The sequence below is a fragment of the Bos grunniens genome, chromosome 4 (genome assembly GCF_055505025.1).
Source record: "Bos grunniens cultivar Pamir isolate PY7600 chromosome 4, Bosgru_T2T1.0, whole genome shotgun sequence".
NCBI lineage: Eukaryota > Metazoa > Chordata > Mammalia > Artiodactyla > Bovidae > Bos > Bos grunniens.
Window position 1 is genome coordinate 49,323,457 of NC_141168.1, and position 19,344 is coordinate 49,342,800.

At 40.1% G+C, this 19,344-nt stretch overlaps 1 protein-coding gene across 7 annotated transcripts in view; it reads right to left on the reverse strand.

Annotated features, from left to right (window-relative positions):
• OSBPL3 (oxysterol binding protein like 3) overlaps positions 1-19,344 on the reverse strand; it is a 199,669-nt gene that overhangs the window by 142,052 nt on the left and 38,273 nt on the right. The window lies entirely within an intron of this gene.

The window sequence follows — 19,344 nt, forward strand, 5'->3', positions numbered from 1 at the left end:
CTAAATAGTTACATAATGCTATAAAGACCATCTATCCCAGTATAAATTTTTTTCTATAAAATGGTTAAATGAGGCCAAATGAGACTTACATTCTTGTTTTAAACAAAAATGAACATAAGTGAGTTTTGTCGAAAGCAATGTATTCCTTTCATAGTGGTTAGGCATTATTTTGCATAATGTCCCAAAGTTCTCAAAGAGATTTTTGTATATATCCTATTTATTGTCAAAGGGGTAATTTTCCCAAACACCACACATTTACAAACAACAAAAAAGGAAGATAAACTCATCAAGAAAGGAGATTTTATTGAATGGAACATTAATCTCCCTCTTCTGCCTGGTGCTTCAAAACTGCTCTGCCAAGTCAGTGAACCTTAATGAATGTCTTTTTGCAGTCATCTAAGCTTAATTCCAAATTGTACCTGTTTTTAAAAGCCTTTATAATTCAGAAAGCATAAATAATCACCTTTGGTCATTTGTTTTGCTCACTAAGCTTTAAATAATATGAAGTTAATCAAACAGGAAATAATTGGGTTCATTTGCTTTTTGCCTTACACATACACAACATTCCTTTACTATCGTTAAGCCTCACCTATCTAGCAGTGTATGAAAACTCAGCAAATTCCAAGTCAGTCCTCATCCTTTGGGTTCCCATAAGGCAAAGTTCGGATAAAGGTGAAGGTAAAGTTAATGATAAAGACAGGAAAATATTATACATTCTTTATGAGGAAACTTAAGGAGTCAGTACTCTTGCCTGGAAAATCCCATGGACGGAGGAGCCTGGTAGGCTGCAGTCCATGGGGTCGCGAAGAGTCGCACACAACTGAGCGACTTCACTTTCCCTTTTCCCTTTCATGCATTGGAGAAGGAAATGGCAACCCACTCCAGTGTTCTTGCCTGGAGGATCCCAGGGATGGGGGAGCTTGGTGGGCTGCCATCTGTGGGGTCGCACAGAGTCGGACACGACTGAAGCGACTTAGCAGCAGCAGCAAGGAGTCAGAAGAAAGGGTAAATCGTGATCAAAGAGGAGAAGGAAATGCATGACAAGACATTAAAGGAAATTAGTTTTCAGCTCCAAAGAAATATGTGCTGGAAAAAAATGCAAGTAAAACATCTGGTGTTCAGAGGGGGGTGGGGGTGGGGAGGACAACATTTTTTATCTTCACTTCCTGTCTAAACAAACAAATTATATATTGCCTATCCAAGATACAGATTACACTTAACAAAGGTTTCCCATGTCCTGTTCCAAAGATGTCTCAGAATATGCCAGCAGAAACAGAATAAACCTTCATGGGAGGTCTATTTCCATAGGAATGGAGAAAGTTGAGTCCCAGCTAAAAAAAGAAATATTACATATGAAAAAGTACATGCAGTGTACTTTCAAGGGCCTTTTATCTATTAGGAAAATGGAAAAGAAACCACCCACCATCAATTCAATTGGTCATTAACCTTTCCTGGGTCACTAACTTCTTTAAAAATCTAATAAGAGGTATGGTCCAGTCTTTCCAGGAAAACAGTCATACGACCTTGCACAGTCCCAGAGGTCTGGCTCCATGAAGGCCTTCCATGGAGCCTTTAGGGTTTAGGGACCCTAGATTTAGAAGGACCACCCCTGATTTTAAATAAACTCACCAACAAGACTTCCACCAACAATAATAATTCAAATATGACCTATATCCAAACAGAGGACACAAATCTCTCCTAATCTAAATCCCAAATACATACACGGTAGAATATGAAAATGACTTCTGTAAATTCCAAAAGTTATCTAACATTCTCACAGGAAGCACATGTTCAGAGGTACAGAGTGAGTCTGGAAATGCTCCCAGAAATCCATTCCCCACCACTGCCGAGAAGGATGAGCAGTCATCTGAGTGGGTGGTGTCAATGCTTCCCATTTCTAGAACAGGTCTAGTCTAAAAGGAGAAATTCCTTATGGAGCACAGAGGGAGGAGAGAAAATGGCTAGCAAAAAGGTATGTGAGCAAACTGATAAATGGGATTTAATTTGGAAACATTCAGAACTAGAGGTGAAAAAGAAGGACAGTTTGGAAATTCTGGGTTATAAGCAGGTGACTGTCTATAGTAGATAGATCAATGGCTCCCAAACAGGCCTACCCTAATCCCTGTAACCAGCGAATGTTACCTTATGGCAAAAAAGGGCTTTGCAGAGATATCATTAAGTTAAAGGGCTTCCTTGGTGGCTCAGATTGTAAAGAATCCACATGCAAGGCAGGAGACCCCAGTTCGATCCCTGGATCCGGGAGACCCCCAGAAGAAGGGAATGGTTATCCACTCCAGTATTCTTGCCTGGAAAATTCCAAGGACCAAGGAGTCTGGTGGGCTACAGTACACGGAGTTGCAAAGAGTTGGACACGACTAAATGACTAACACTTTCACTTTCGTTAAATTAAGCCCTGGGGATGGATCATCCAGGATTATCCATGCGGGGCCAATGTACTCATAGGGTTCTTATAAGAGGGAAGCAGCAGATCAGAGTTCAGATCAGATCAGTCGCTCAGTCGTGTCCGACTCTTTTCGACCCCGTGAATCGCAGCACGCCAGGCCTCCCTGTCCATCACCAACTCCCGGAGTTCACTCAGACTCACGTCCATCGAGTCAGTGATGCCATCCAGCCATCTCATCCTCTGTCTTCCCCTTCTCCTCCTGCCCCCAATCCCTCCCAGCATCAGGGTCTTTTCCAATGAGTCAACTCTTTGCATGAGGTGGCCAAAGTACTGGAGTTTCAGCTTTAGCATCATTCCTTCCAAAGAAATCCCAGGGCTGATCTCCTTCAGAATGGACTGGCTGGATCTCCTTGCAGTCCAAGGGACTAGATCAGAGTTAGTGGAATACTATTTAATGAGATATGATCTGGGACCTCGAGGCAAGGAATGCAGGTAGCCTCTAGAAGGTAGAGAAAGCAAAGAAGCAAAGGCTCTTGTTCTACACGATCATCCAGGAAAAGTGTAATCCTGCTGATACCTTGGTTTTACACTTCTGACATTCAGAACCGTAAGGGAATATGTTTGTATTTTTTTAAGCCACTAAACTTATTTGTTACAGCAGCAGTAGGAAACCAATACATTGTCTGCCTATCTTGTTGTTGTTGTTAAGGAGTTAGGAAATGAGAAGTATGAAACAGCCTCATATGGAAGAAGTATTTTCTGATGAGTGATAAATACCTCCATCAACAAGGCTGAGAATTGTTCAAATATGGCCCTCAACCAATAACAAACGGGGAAGGTATGTGGTATAATGGAAACACAGTGGACTAGGAGTTAGAAAAGCTGAGTTCTCACCCTTGCTCGTCAATATACAGTGACATGCCATCAGGTAAGCACAACCTCCTTGAGTCTAAGTGACTGATCTTTAAAATGAAACATTCAGGTTACATAATTATAATGTCTCCTTAACACAGGCCAGAGGATTTCCTCTACTGACTAGTACTAGTTAGTGGTCAGTTTTGTTGTGGTCCTTACATGTCTTATCTTCATCCTTATACCAGCCTGTGACACTGGCCACACTTTTCCTATTTCAACCTGAAAGAAGTTATGTCATTTGTCCTAGTGAAATGAAAGAAAAAAGGGGTGAGGGTGGGGAGGTCAAACTGCCTTACAAGCATTTTAATTGCTAGCGATTCAAGAATACACTTTCTGGGTCTACTTTTTAAAACAAAAGAAAAATTTCAAGACACCAAGTGGCCTCAATGAGCAGACACTACTGTTCTGTAAGGTAGAACCCTGTATTACAAACCAGTGACCCTTCCTGCCTTCACATTCCGATTCCACACTGGGACTCTGCTGCTGCAGCAGCTCCAATCTTCACAGTTCATGGGAGGAGAATGGAAAGGCTGATGCCCAAAATAGTTTAATAAGGCCAGCAATGATTCATGGAGTAATAACAGGCCAGGCAGGCAGCCGCGTGCAGAACCGGGCCCAGCTGAGAGGGGGTTTCACAGCTCAAGGTTAAAATGGAGAATAAGGAGGTCATTCATTCCACATGTTCAAGGAGGGAAAGTTCACTAGTACTACCTGCAAACTCCTAAAAAGGGAGTCAGATGTGAGGCAATTCAGCTCGACAATTTATCAACACTGGCCCAGAGTTCAACAGCAACAAACGCGTGAACATAAAAAGCAACCATGCGAACACAACCCTTTAGAACATTCTCTTGATGGACTCTAATTTACTCCAGAAATTTACTGAAAGTTTTCATCAGCAAAACAGTTATCTGAAGTTTATGAACAGTTTCAAAGAAGCAGAACACATAAAGGAGAAGAAAAACACCCAGAAAACTATAAAGACATTGATAGGCATAGGCCAATCTAAAAACCCAAACTAGGATTATCCCACAATACAGAACACTTATGTCATTAATATTTCTGATTATACTTTTGTTCCCAAGCAACAACTAATAATTGATCAAAAATTTAAGGATATTATGCAAAAGAAAGAAAATTTTCTTTTCCATAATTCATTTATTTTAAATTCCAGTTTAGGCAAGAATTTGCAAATGCTCCCAGTTTTTATCTGCAGTCAATGTTTATATAATTATGAGAAGAGAAAAGAGACAGATGGGTAATTCATAAAGTTAATAACTATCTGCTTTTGCTATTAAAATTTGGAATTTCAACCAAAGATATCTATAAAGATATATATGAGTTACAAATGGCATAAAATAGAAAGGGTAAAACAATAAATACTAATGCATTACATTGGTTTAGTATGTAAATAACTCTCTGGATATAATGAGAAAAGCAGTTTAAAAGAAGGAAGGGCTAGAATGTGATGGGGCTGATGAGAAAATGTAGAACATATGTGTGATTGCTCCAAAAGGAGAATCTGAGAGAAAGTTAATTTTTTTTCAGCTGGAGTAAAAAGTAAACATGTGAAAGTAACAGAAAATAAGGTCATTTGAAAGAAGTTTTCATGTATAAAAAGTTAAATCTAAACATTTCAACGCAGGCCTCATTGGAAAAGTACCAATATCAATTCCCTCAACAAATTTTTATTCAGATATTACACAAATAAACACAATATGCTCATCACCAATCTTATTGACAAGTATAAGTCTTCTTTGTTGGATATGAGAAGGAATAATGTTCATTATATTCTTCTCACTTGTCTGAGTTAGAAGCTCTAATGACAAAATAACTGAGATCCCTGGATCAAAGACAATGTCCGACTCTTCACAATCCCATGGACTACAGCCCGCCAGGCTCCTCTGTCCATGGAATTCTCCAAGCAAGAATAATGGAGTGGGTAGCCATTCCATTCTCCAGGGGATCTTCCTGATCCGGGGATTGAATCCAGGTCTCCTGCATTGCAGGCAGATTCTTTACCATCTGAGCCACCAGGGAAGCCCCAATAAAATATAAGTGAAATGAAAACTGCTGTCAGAAAACAGCAACAAGAAAAAAATACTTTCATCAACTATAAGAGTATATAGTACCTGTCAGGCCAAAAAGGAAAACAATCCTCCTTTAATACGAGCTTTGCCAAAAACATACCTATCTCTGCCCTCAACCACTGAGGAGTAACATGAAGTACATTATGATTTTAAGAAGTCTGTGTTCATGCTTGTCTTCTCAAAGTCAGAATAGACAATACAGGAAAATTTAGCATAACTACTTATATGGCTTTATCCTTGAAATAAACATGTAAAACTGAGTCTGCCATTCAGCTTACCTTTGAATGAATCTTTTCTAAAAATATTTCACCCTTGAGAAACAATGTACTGACCTGTGTATGAATGAGGCATCACTTTCATTTATATCTTCTGTTCCTTGGAACAGAGTTCAGTATCCCTGGTCCTTGGCAATAGGCAGATGGAAAAGCCAGAAATCACAGTTCTGCTAGGATACCTACCTAGGAAACTTAATTATCCCCCCTGGACAGTTTTGCCTCATTTTATATAATGTATGATCATGAAAACTGTATATACGCATTGGAAAATGACTTACAAGAACCCTATAGTGACTCTTTAAGATAAGACAATATGCAAAATAGTTTTGAAAAATATGTACAATGTTGCTCATCACAAAATTGTTACTCTGGACAGAGAATTGGTAAAATAAGTTACTGTATATTTATACAATAATCTATAAGACATCCATTAAAATAACAAAATAGACATAAAGGAAACTTTTTTCTAATTAAAAAAAAATTATGAAATCATAAGAAGTTGCCAAAATAGTGGTCAGTATAAACTTTACCTAGCTCCTACCAATAGTAACATGTTATATATATATATATATAAGTACAGTGTTCTTGCCTGGAGAATCCCAGGGACAGGGAAGCCTGGTGGACTGCCATCTATGGAGTTGCAGAGTCGGACACGACTGAAGCGACTTAGCAGCAGCAGCAGCAGTCAAAAACAAAAAATTAACATTGGCACAATACAGTTAACTAGACTACAGAGTTTATTTGAATTTCATCAGTTTTTACACGCACTCATTTTGCATACATTGTGCATGTATGTGTATTATGTATTGTTCTATAAAACTTTATCACATGTATATAATTCATGTAACCACGACCAAGATGCAGAATTGTTACATCATCACAAAGGAACTAAAAGAAAATCTTCCACAGAACCAAAACGGCTCTATACCTTGCTCTGGGTGGTGCTTATGCTGTGCACATAAGATTTATACAATTTAGAAATAAGTTATGCCTGAATTTAAAAAGAATGATAATGAAGCTCAATTGGTTGACATGGATACACGTTCAAGATAGTCAGGTTTTAAAAAAAAGTTACAAAACAGTATTTATAGTATGATCCTGTTTTTGTATAATTTTATGTCTCTGTGCCTAGGAAAAAAAAACACAAAATCACCAAAATTTAATATCCCTCTAAAACTTCTATTTCATTTTTCTGATGTTTATTTTGTAGTGAGTAAGAATCACTTTAACAATTCAGGGGAAAAGAACCCCTCCCCCAAAAAACAGTATGTATGTATATTGTCAAGGAAGAATTTTTTTTTAATCACCACCTAATTCATTCCTAGGTTTTTCCTGGATTAAAAGTAAGCCTTAAAATCCTCCCATATAATCCTTTCTATCATTCCCCTAAAATATAACATCATTCATCTTTATGGTTCTTATAAAGATGAACTTGAAAAGCCCTTCCCCCTAAAGCTCACTGTGTTAGAATATTTGTAAATTTTTCAAAAGAAGCTGAGACATGAGTACAAACTGTATTCAAGGCAAACTTTTCCTCTCAGCAAATGACAAAAAAAAATTTTTCAATACAACCTTTAATGACCACAGACTTTGTGCTGAAATTATACAAAAGGATTTTAGAGTCAAGATGCACAAGACAATGATCCTGCCCTAAACAAGGTGAAAACTGCAATATACCAAGCCACATGCTTATACCACTGGTGCACAGAGTCCTGGGAGCAGACAGAGGAGTCAATAACCAATCCTGTGTAGGAGAGGGAAGGTAGAAGGATTCTGGACAAAGAATGACCCTGGATCTGGGCCTTGAAAACCTGTATTTGAGCTTCTGCCCAGTGAAAAAGGGTAAGAGTTGAGAGTCACTCAGAGAGACTGCCTGCAAGCACAGGAAACTGGAGAACCTGCTGGAGAACAAGTAAATACAGGACAGCGAAGAAGTGAAGGCAGATGATTCTAGAAACTATCCTGAACACCATGCTAGATGATTGGACTGCATTATCCAATACATGGTAGGAAATCTAAGGTATTTTCAGTGGAGGATTAGATTGGTGGCAGTGTTGAAGATGAGCTGGATTGGGAGAGAATGGAAAAGGAAGATAAATTATTGAGCTCTTAACAGTATATACCAGGTAAAAGACACTGAGACCCTGAATAGGGAAAGCAACAGCTATACTGCTGCTAATTTTTACTTGTATTTTTTTCAAACTATATAAATGGCATCATGCTTTATATAACTCACAACTTGATGTTTTTGTTCAACACTGTTCTTGAGATGTACCCATAATGACACATGTATTTCTAGTTCTTTCATTTTAACTACTGTATAGAATTCAGTTGATTGAACACACTTAGTCATCCACATCTTGTTCACAGACATTGAGGTCGCTTTCATTATTTTTCCTTTCTGTTTTTTGGCTTTGCCACGCAGCTTGCTAAATCTTGGTTCCCTGCTGCTGCTGCTGCTGCTGCTGCGTCGCTTCAGTCATGTCCGACTCTATACAACTCCATAGACTGCAGCCCACCAGGCTCCCCCATCCCTGGGATTCTCCAGGCAAGAACACTGGAGTGGGTTGCCATATCCTTCTCCAATGCATGAAAGTGAAAAGTGAAAGTGAAGTGGCTCAGTCATGTCCGACTCTTATCGACCCCATGGACTGCAGCCTACCAGGCTCCTCCGTCCATGGGAGTTTCCAGGCAAGAGTACTGGAGTGGGGTGCCATTGCCTTCTCCAAACCCTAACTACTTCTTGCCAAACTATTCAAACAACTAGTGGTTGTTCCAAATGATATACCCATCAACAAAATATGTTGCATTTCCATCCAACCTGTCCCTGCTTACAGCTGGTATAGCCAAACTGTTTACTTGGGACAAATTTATGAGTGTAGAATGGGTCATCTTGTCCTGGTTTTATATTGCTTCCAGGACCTAGCTTCCTACTTTATAGCTATAATCCATGAATTAGGTTGAGGGAGAAATGGGGTGTGCTGCTTAGGTAACAAGAATAGAAATACCTCTTACGAATTGTCAAAAACTGCTGCTGCTGCTGCATCGCTTCAGTCGTGTCCAACTCTGTGCGACCCCATAGATGGCAGCCCAACAGGCTCCCCCGTCCCTGGGATTCTCCAGGCAAGAACACTGGAGTGGGTTGCCATTTCCTTCTCCAATGCATGAAAGTGAAAAATGAAAGTGAAGTTGCTCAGTCGTACCTGACTCTTAGCAACCCCATGGACTGCAACCTACCAGGCTCCTCCGTCCATGAGATTTTCCAGGCAAGAGTACTGAAGTGGTTCACCAATGCCTTCTCCATGTCAAAAAACTACTTAAGCAACAAAAACAAAGAAATACTACTATCCACCCCCAACACACACAAATGGTGGCCTAAATAAACAAGAACTAACTTGCCATGTAAAAATACGGAAAGCATTCCAAAGTTGATATGGCAGCTCTATGGTTATAAAGAACCGGCATCTTTCTGTTCTGGATTCCATCTTCATCTCTGCAGGGTCTAAGGTGATTTCTGAAACTCTAGTCATCATTCTGATTTGACGAGTGGAAAAGAAAAGAGATATGGGCAAAAAGGGCCCTAAGGGAGGTATGCCTTCCCTAGAATGCTCACACAACACTCCTAAATAACACTCACTGGCCAGATTTCAGTCATTTGGCCATACTTAACTGCAAGGAAGACTGGATAATGGGATTTTCTTGCTGTTGTTTTTGTTTATTTGTTGAGATAATGTGCAGAGAATAGAAAAAAGGAGTCTGCTACTGAGGGAAAAACAAACAACAGGAGACAACATTCTTAGTAAATGATATGATTAATCAAGATACAGAACACAAGAAGAGAGGAAAAGAAAGAAAATGGAGCTCAAGAGATGGAAGTCAGCATAGATGTAGACTGAAGAATTATCAGCATACAGGTATCAGATGGAATCACAGAAATGACTAAGTCCCATGAAATACCACTGATCAAGAAGAGATGGTGACAGCAAAAAAAAAAAAAAAGGAAATAACACCATTTGCAGCAACACGGATAGCCTTTGCAGCAACAAGTAAAGTAAGTCAGAAAGACAAAGACAAATACCATACACTACCAGATGCGGGGTCTAAAATGACACAAACGAACCTCTACACAAAACAGAAACAGACTCACAGGCGTGGAGAACAGACTGCGGTTACCAAGGGGCGGGTGGGGAGGAGGGATGGATTGGAGTTTGGGATGAACCGATGCAAACTAGTATATACAGGATGCATAAACAAGGTCCTACTGTAGAGCACAGGGAACCGTATTAAATATCCAGTGATAAACCATAATGGAAAAGAATTTTTAAAAGAATATATACATCAATATAGACACATAAAACCGAATCGGTTTGCTATACAGCAGAAATTAGCACACTGTATATCAACTATATTTCGATTTTAAAAAATGATGAGGTGACCATACCAGGAAAGCCAAGATTTAAAAGGAAGAAAGAGGAAAAATCTATTAAGTAAACCAAGATGTAGAGACTATTCAGAGAAGCAAGAAAATGAGTGCTCATAAATCAAGGAAGCAAAGCCTTTCAGCACTGAGGAGGTGTTGTAGAAGCCACTAGAAATAGTCTCCCCAGCAGCTCTCCTCCCTGTGCTTCACCAACAGAATTCCAGTTTTGTTCAGCTACTGAAAAGTTATATACTTGAGAAGAGCCTGGCCTCATTCCCAACCCCAGCCTGCAAACCTGGACAATTATAAACCTATCAGATAACCCCTTTTCCCCTGCCACCGACTGACTTTGGCAAGGGCATGTGATGTGATCCTGGCCAATGGGACAAGCTTAGAGAGAAAATAAAGTTAGTATACTGTGAATGGAAAGAAGGAAAGCTAAAGAAACTGGGTCTTTGATGACAATGTCAAGTCATGAATTAAGCAACTCTGGAACTGTCTCTATTTCCAAGATGTCTTTCATGTAGCCTTTTATTTAAGCCTTGTCAATTTGGGTTTTCTGTTATTTGCAGTCAAATTAACCCAACTGATAAAATAGTCAATAGTATCAGAATTTATAGACAGGTGAGGAGGTCATCGGGAAGCCCTGCAACATAGGATTTAGAATGGAATGACACTGCTCCATCACTGATGAGGGGTAAAACATCAAAAACTCTGGGGGGTGTATGTAAAGTCGGGAGGATTTCTCCTAGTGACCTGCGTTAGATATAAGCAGGACAAGCTCAAATGCTGAGAAAGAAATTAAGAAAGAAACTGGATCCTTGAAGAGAATAATAAAGGTTTGGAATAGCTTGTTAAAGAAAAACATGAAAGGGTATAAACAAAAAGATCTCCAAGTATCATCAGGGGTTCTGTTAACCTTTAAATCTTTCATTTAAGGGAGACAGTAATCGGTTGGGCTTCCCCAGTGGCTCACTGGTAAAGAATCTGCAATGCAAGAGATGCGAGTAGACATGGGTTCAAGCCCTGGTCAAGAAAATCCCCAGGAGAAGGAAATGGTGACTCACTCCAATATTCTTGCCTGGGAAATCCCATGGACAGAGGAGCCTGGTGGGTTACAGTCCACAGCGTCGCAAAAGAGTGGGATACAACTTAGCAACTCAACAACAACAATCGGTTACAGAGTTATGGAGTCAGTACAGAGATCCAAGTAGACTGCTGTGTTGACTCAGAGTTGGAGAAAGAGAGGAGTACTTATCTGAGAAGATCAAAGGGATGAGAAGGTGGCTGGTACCAGTAACACATAACCAGGTACATCAAGGAAGAAATGAAGTGAGTGGAGGAAGGAAAGGCCAGACAGAAAACAGGGTGGGAATCAAGGGAATAAATTCAGAGTCAGAAGAACAGGTTTAGTGACAGAAGACAGGAGAGAGGGGACTCTGACAGAGGGAGGGGTGTGACAGAGATCACCATCTCAGAAGGGAGAAGAGGAGGGTGTGGGCACTGAGTGGATTGCTGAAGTGTTATGGAAGAGAAGGTCATTGGAACCAAGGAGATGAGGGGCATAAATTGAGGATGTCAGATCGGTTCCCAAAATGGGTACTGCAGAGGCCAGGAGCTCAAAGGAAAACAGGAGTCAGCTACAAACTGAGAACTGATGCGTACCAACTAAACTGCTCTTCTCAGTGTTTCTCATGGAAATGAACCCTATAGAATCCAAGGATGTCTTAAGAAAGAGAAACCTACTAGCATAGGCAATGGTTCCAGGCAGATAATGTTTCACATCTACATACAAAATGTGGCCCTAAACCCTAAGGAAATCCTGGAAAACCCATTCTATCATCAGACAAGTCCTGGAGGCTCAGAAGGTAAAGTGTCTGCCTACAATGCCTACAATGTGGGAGACCTGGGTTCAATCCCTGGGTCGGGAAGATCTCCTGGAGAAGGAAATGGCAACCCACTCCAGTATTCTTGCTGGAAAATCCCATGGATGGTGGAACCTGGTAGGCTGCAGTCCATGGGGTCACAAAGAGTCAGACACGACTGAATGACTTCACTTTCACTTATCAATTTAGAAGTGCCTTTGAGGAATAAAATAAGCAAAGTGGAGACAAATCAATTGTATATAAGCTATTTTTTAAAGTTTCTGCTTCCAGCATTTCCCTTTTCTCTCTTCCCACTACCACTTGTAGGTTCAGGTAGCAAATATTGCTTCTCACCTGCTGCTGCTGCTGCTGCCAAGTCGCTTCAGTCGTGTTCGACCCTGGGGGACCCCATAGATGGCAGCCCACCAGGCTCCCCTGTCCCTGGGATTCTCCAGGCAAGAACACTGGAGTGGGTTGCCATTGCCTTCTCCGGCTTCTCACCTAGATGACTACAATAGCTCCTACCCAGCTGTCAGCCACCATGCTCTCCCCGCTTAAGCCATCCATACACAATTTCCAAAATAAACTTCCTGGAGCATCTCTCCGATCACGTCACTCCTCTCTGCAAAAATCTGCAGTGACTCATAATCGCCCAAGACACTGGCTTTCAAGTCCAGCTCTCACAGCCCCTCTATCCCATGAGATGGGTCAGATGACACAGTTGGTTCTCGAATTGCAGGGGGGAAAAAAGATATAACAGATACTTTTTCTCCATTTTAAGTTTCTCGCCCTTTATATTTTCATAGCATTTGGCACCAATTTCCACTTGTCCATATTAGCATCTAATAGAAGAGACAGGTAACGTAAAATATATTTAGTTATTTGAACTTTAACACACATCATCACAGAGAATTCTTCTACATGCAAAATTCACGCACAAATGACACACAAAATAAGGTCCAACTCTGCAGTAGGGGCATTCAAGGCCCTCCCCAGTTCTGACCCTACCTTCCTTTCCAACACTCTCTCTGAAACTTTACTCCATGTATCATAATTACAAAGCAAGCAAGACTGTCTTCAGAGTTACTTGCATCCACATCCATCTCTTTAAGGATCCAGGTTGCATCTTGCTCACATTTCTCTACGTGATACATAACACAACAAGGAGGAGTAAGATTCATTCCATGGGCCCATCGCTTATCTGCATGTACTTTGGGCACCACCAGAAATGTATGTTGAGTCCACCTGATCCAAGTAACCTTTCCTTAAAAATCCCAAGGGGTGTTTTTATGGAACTTTATGAAAAAAAATAATAAATTATTTGAAAAGAAATCACACAACATGGAAAAACCATGCCAAATTTGCTAAATAATCAACCTAAATATAGATATTCTTGTATTCTTATATACAACTACTATGTCTGAGCCACCAGGGAAGCCCAATATAATGAATACATAGTTGTAAATAGAGCTAAGAGACAGCCATCCTGACCATAGCATGAAGTCCACTTGAAGCTGAGGACAGCTAGATGCATGACAGTCAAGCTCTATGCAGACACGTTGCTCCTTTCATGTCCTGGATGTGCAATTTACAACGGGACAAAGGAGGGGCTATTGTAATTCTCATGTTCCACAGTCATCTGAATAGGAAATCCCGGTATCAGGTCTCATCTACGTAACAAGAGAGAACTCAGAGTCCCTAACGTGAAATCAGGACAGTGAAAGTACAGACATGTCTATGTCTCTGTTGATGGCCATTTTTCTTCCTGGTAGGTGCAGGTTTTAGGTTCCTTTTCTGAAACCTTTGAGGTCAGAAATATTTAGAATTTTTTGTTGTTGTTTTTCATTTTAGAAAAGTAATATGGTACATATATCATATAAATAACTGCTCTAGCAGGAACCTGGAGTAGCATCTCATAGTTAAACATATTAATATTTTTGTAACCAGATATATGAACATTCCTATTAACTCAAATAAAGACCATGAATAGCTTCACGTCTGTTCAGGTCAGATTTACCCATTAACTGAGCTACCAAAACAAAATCAAAAAATGGATTGCTATTCAGATTTCACAATTGTGGTTGAGACTGAATTACAAATAACCATGCAATGCTGGAGCTTACGGAGGTGACCACTGTTCTCGCTCCTTCTGCAAAGATAAGCTGCTATGACAATCAATGTCTGCCTACAAAGGCCGTCCTCTCAGTGGCTCACAAGCTACAATAAACTTCCGCATGAAATGTAACCTCAAACTTTTCCCCTGTAACTTAGCCAGTTTCTTCACTGTATTGGTTATTTGAAATGCTGTGCTGTGTTGTATGTGGTAAGTTGCTTTAGTCATGTCTGATTATTTTCGACCCCTTGAACTGTAGCCTGCCAGGCTCCTCTGTCCATGGGATTCTCCAGGCAAGAATACTGCATATCATTATTCCTTTATCACAGTCTATCCCAGGTATATGGTACGAGACTGTACCATACAGCAGCCCAGGGTTATGCAATTTAACCAATTTATGCCACTTCCACGGTTGCACTCACATAGCCTATCCCCAGGGTTCTATAGCAATATTCATGCTGAGGAGTCTAACCCCCTGGTTCCAAAGCTCTAGGTCCAACCACAGCAAATCATGACACCATGAGGGAACAAGAACGGCCATACACAGAGGCATCTTTACCTATCTGTTGATTAACCTTACAGAGGTTTAAAGGGGAAGACAGGATATATCTCAGTCTGCTCATTCAGTTATTTCATTCCAAAACAAAGGTAACACAAAAGGCTTCTAAACTGGGCCCCCTCTGCTTAAAGATTCTGAAGCAGGAGAACAAGGGCCCCTCAGGAATTTCCTGGGACTGAGTTTGTTGGCCATCTCTCGGGAGCTGGTGTTCAATCAACAGCAAGTCCATCACCATCAAGTTTAAAAGGAAAAAAAGTGAGCAAAAATAAGCCAGAAAAAAAAAAAAAAAAAATGGGGCATATGCATACTCAGGATGTAAATTAAGCAGCCTGAGTACACATTTTGTCAAATGCACAAACTAAAGAAAACAGCCTGATTAAAAAATAATAATAATAAAAAATAAAGAAAACAGCCTGAAGCCTGCACAAATATCAAGTGTTTTACGCCAGTCAGATTGGTCCCATTGTGACGTCAGTTTATATTTCCATTCATTAAGTTCAGCATAACAAAGCACACACATGTATTTGGTTTAGTTTGGAGGAGAAACAGCCCAATATTAAAAAACAAAATCACAAACCAAGCTCAATGTTTCTGTGAGCAGGATGTCACAAAGCTTTTCCCAGGCTCCCTCTAGAATTCTCTAAAGTCTTCAGTTCTAGAACTGAGAAAACAGAATCCTTTTTCTGGGATGCAGACTGGGAACTGCCGGGTACACTGATCCACACGGTCTGTTTCTTTTGGAAGACCTGTCTGTCATGCGTGTTTGCACGCTAAGTTGCTTTAGTTGTGTCCAACTCTATGCGACCCTGTGGACTGTAGCCCACCAGGCTCCTCTATCCTTGGAATGTAGTGATACCTAAAAATGTCACTATTTCCCTCTAATCCTCATCTCCACCTTCAAAATGATCCCTGATGGAAAGCATAATTTCACAACCAGAAATTTATCACCTCAAATCTTAATGCCATCGCTTCTATATTTGCTTCTGTAGAATCTTTTAATTACCTAAATAAGAACACACTTTTCTAAAAATTCCATTAAGCTGGATAAGATCAGGGCTAACACTATAACTCTATATCCACACATATCTCCAAGGAAACCCATCTAATATTAGAGCCATGCTAAGTAACAGATTCAATTTTGAAAGAAAGCAGGCAAGCAGAATTTAATAAAATGGAAATTTGACTCTAAGAAGTGCTTTTACATTCCCTGATGCTGAGGATGCTTCAATTATGACAAAACTATAAATTGGGATAGACTACAGAAAATGTCACTACCCAGAATACATATTATAAACGTAGATGACTTTGGTTGGTCCATTCTGAATCTTCCTTGACATTCATCACTGTACTCCAGGGAAGTCAATATATAAAGTTTTACGTTGTGTTTCAAGTTCAACACCAAGTAGAAGAGATAATGATAAGTTAAGAAATCTTTACTCAGTCTTCCCAGCATGGACGGATACTATAAATAGTCAATAATTTCCTTTAATACACAAAGAAAATGAAGAAAGAAACTGAAGCTTCACCAATCTAAAGTCTTGAATAACATAAGAATTTTACTGGGCAGAAACCAAAGACTAAAAAGTGATCTTGGCTTTGAGAGATTGATTGGATTCTTTCCATTCTAAAATACGACACTGTGGTTACAAAAGTAGCTGTAACACCTCCTAAACTTGTGAAACTTGGAGGGAGAGCTTCTGTTTTCTTATTTGCAATAAACTTAACCTGACTCAATTACTGACAGCACGCGGGTGATGTTTAGAAGAAACTCCAGGTGTTAAAACTGCCAGGACAACATTAAAGAATTAAAAACCTCAATAACCCAAACCCGCTCCCTTCCCAAAAAGAAGGAAGGTCAAGGTCTCTTCTGTATGCTCTACTTTATACAAAGATTTGAACCACAAAATGGTATTCGCGTTCATACTTCCATGTTTACCTGGCAAGGGTACCCCGCTCCGTGTGACCCTTCTTATTCATTTCAAATTAATGGGCAACCTGCATCTACATCATTGTCAAAAATATTTTAGAAACCATAAAACACGAAGCAATAATTCTGGCACAGTGAGTCAATATCTGATTTTTTTTCTGATGAATTCCATGATTAGCTTTCTTGTATTTGAACAAGTAGCTTCCTTAAATCAAAACAGCCACTGCCAAGTTATCTGATAAGCCCCACTTAGGCACTATTTGATAACATTCAAAAGAAAATCCGCTTTATTTCAAATCTAGCACCATTTCACTTGCACATGACAATCCTTCCCTCCTTCGTGCAACTGCTCTTTTTTTCCAGGCTGAACATCTCCATTTAATTTCACGCACTCTCCCACAATATGGTTTCCTGTCCATTCTCCACCCTAGTCACTCCCCTAAAGACAGACTCCATGCTTTGACCATCCAACACAGTGTCCTGTATCAGTTCATTCAACAAAGGCTTAGCGAGAATCGGGTGTGATTCTAAGAACTGGGGATACATCATTGACAAACTTTGTCTCTTGCAGCTTAGTGCCTCATCTTGTACCTAGAACAATGCCCAACACAAAGTAAGCACTCACTAAACATTTGTTAAAAACATCCTAATGAAATATAGTACCTGAATGTGAGCACAATGATTCCAAATGTGACTTAAAATTGAAAGTGGCACATTCAGTATAGTGAAATGATTACTGGCAGCAAGGAAAAAGGAAAAACTAGAAGTATGCATAAGACTTAGAAAAGCTGAGTTGTCTATAGAATAGTTTATTTGCAACTCACTGTGTAGCTTAAGGACATAATAACATTAATCACAATGTAAGATATAAGATGTTCACCATCTACCAGAGGTTCAAATTATATCTACACTCTGTTCAAAAATGTAAATTATACATTTTACAGAGATGCAAGACACAGCTGATTTATATTTTATGTCTTAGTACTTGTTTCAGTTGAGTACGAGAGTGTTGTGTGCTCAGTCATGACTGACTCTTCACGACCCCATGGACTGTAGCCTGACAAGCTCCTCTGTCCATGGTATTATCCAGGCAAGAATACTGGAGTGGGTTGCCATTTTCTTCTCCAAGGGATCTTCCCAACCCAGGGATCAGATCTATGTCTCCTGCATCTCCTGCATTAGTAAGAGGGTTCTTTATCACTGAGCCACCTGGGAAGTCCAGTTACTACTGCTATATAACAAATCACAGTAGCAACTTTAAACAATTATTCTATTTGGCTTATAATTTGGGGGGTCAAGAATTTAGGAAAGGCTTAGCTGGGAGGCTCTGTTCAAGGTCTCTCAATTGCATGCAATCTGATGCCAGGTGGGGCTGGATCATCTGATGGCCCAATAGGGTAGATGTCAAGGTGGCTCCCTCATGATGCTAGGTTTCAGCTGGAGCTTGGCTGTGGTTGCTGACTGGAGCACCTATGCATGGCTTCTCCAGCGTAAAAATCTCAGAGTAGTCATAGTTCTATAGAGCAGTTGGCTTTCCCATAATTAACATCCCAAGAGAAGTGGCAGAAGTTTCATGCCTTTTATGACCTAGTATTGGAAATCATATATTGTCATTTCTGCCATATTCTATTGGTTAAAGCACTCACAAGCCGACTCATATTCAAGAGCAGGGTGCATAGACCCCCACCTATCAATATTAGAAGATTTCTGGCCATTTTTTAACTGCCTCAATTATGAAAGAGGTAGGTTTCAATTATTTTTATTTTTTTTATTTTTTTTTCTTTTTTTTTTTCCAATTATTTTTAAAATGTGGTTAGGTAGACCACTGCATTCTAAGAGTCATTCTTAAGAATAATCTTATAATTACCTGGGGGGAAGAATGGGAAGAAGAGGTAGTTGCGATGTCCAGGATCAACATGTACACACTGCTATATTTAAAATGGATAACCAACAAGGACCTACTGTAGAGCACATGGAACTCTGCTCAATGTTACATGGCAGCCTGGGAAGGGAGTTTGGGGGAGAATGGATACATGTATATGCATGGCTGAATTCCTTTGCTGGACACCTGAAACTATCATAACATTGTTACATTGGCTATACTACAATACAAAATAAACAAACTAATGAAGTCATTATGAAAGAAATATCATCTTTTATTTTGTTCATCCAAATATTGTTTATCAAGTTAGCTAAGCTTAACTGATTAGCTTAGCAAGAGAGTCACAGAATAGCTTTTGGACTTCTGGACTCATAAGCAACAAAAGATCACACAGGTGCAGGAGTCCTGCCCATTTCTTAAGGGCAGGCTCTGGGGCCACCTTACCAATTCCAAGTGGCAGTGACTTCTCCCTCTGCTGCTCTGCTCACTTCACTGGTCATCATATACTTTGATTTAGTGAGTTGTAGTAGCAGGCGTGGGGAGGGAGTGATGAGAGAAAAAGAAATTAACTCCCTCTATGTCATTAGCTTTGGGAGGATAAGAGCTATCTTAATTCTTTCTCTTTCCCACAGAACCCAGCTGCTGCTAAGTTGCTTTAGTCATGTCCAACTCTGTGCTACCCCATAGACGGCAGCCCACCAGGCTCCTCTGTCCCTGGGATACTCCAGGCAAGAATACTGGAGTGGGTTGCCATTTCCTTCTCCAATGCATGCATGCATGCTAAGTCGCTTCAGTCGTGTCCGACTCTGTGTGACCCTATGGACAGCAGCCCTCCAGGCTCCTCTGTCCACAGGATTCTCTAAGCAAGAATACTGGAGTGAGTTGCCATTTCCTTCT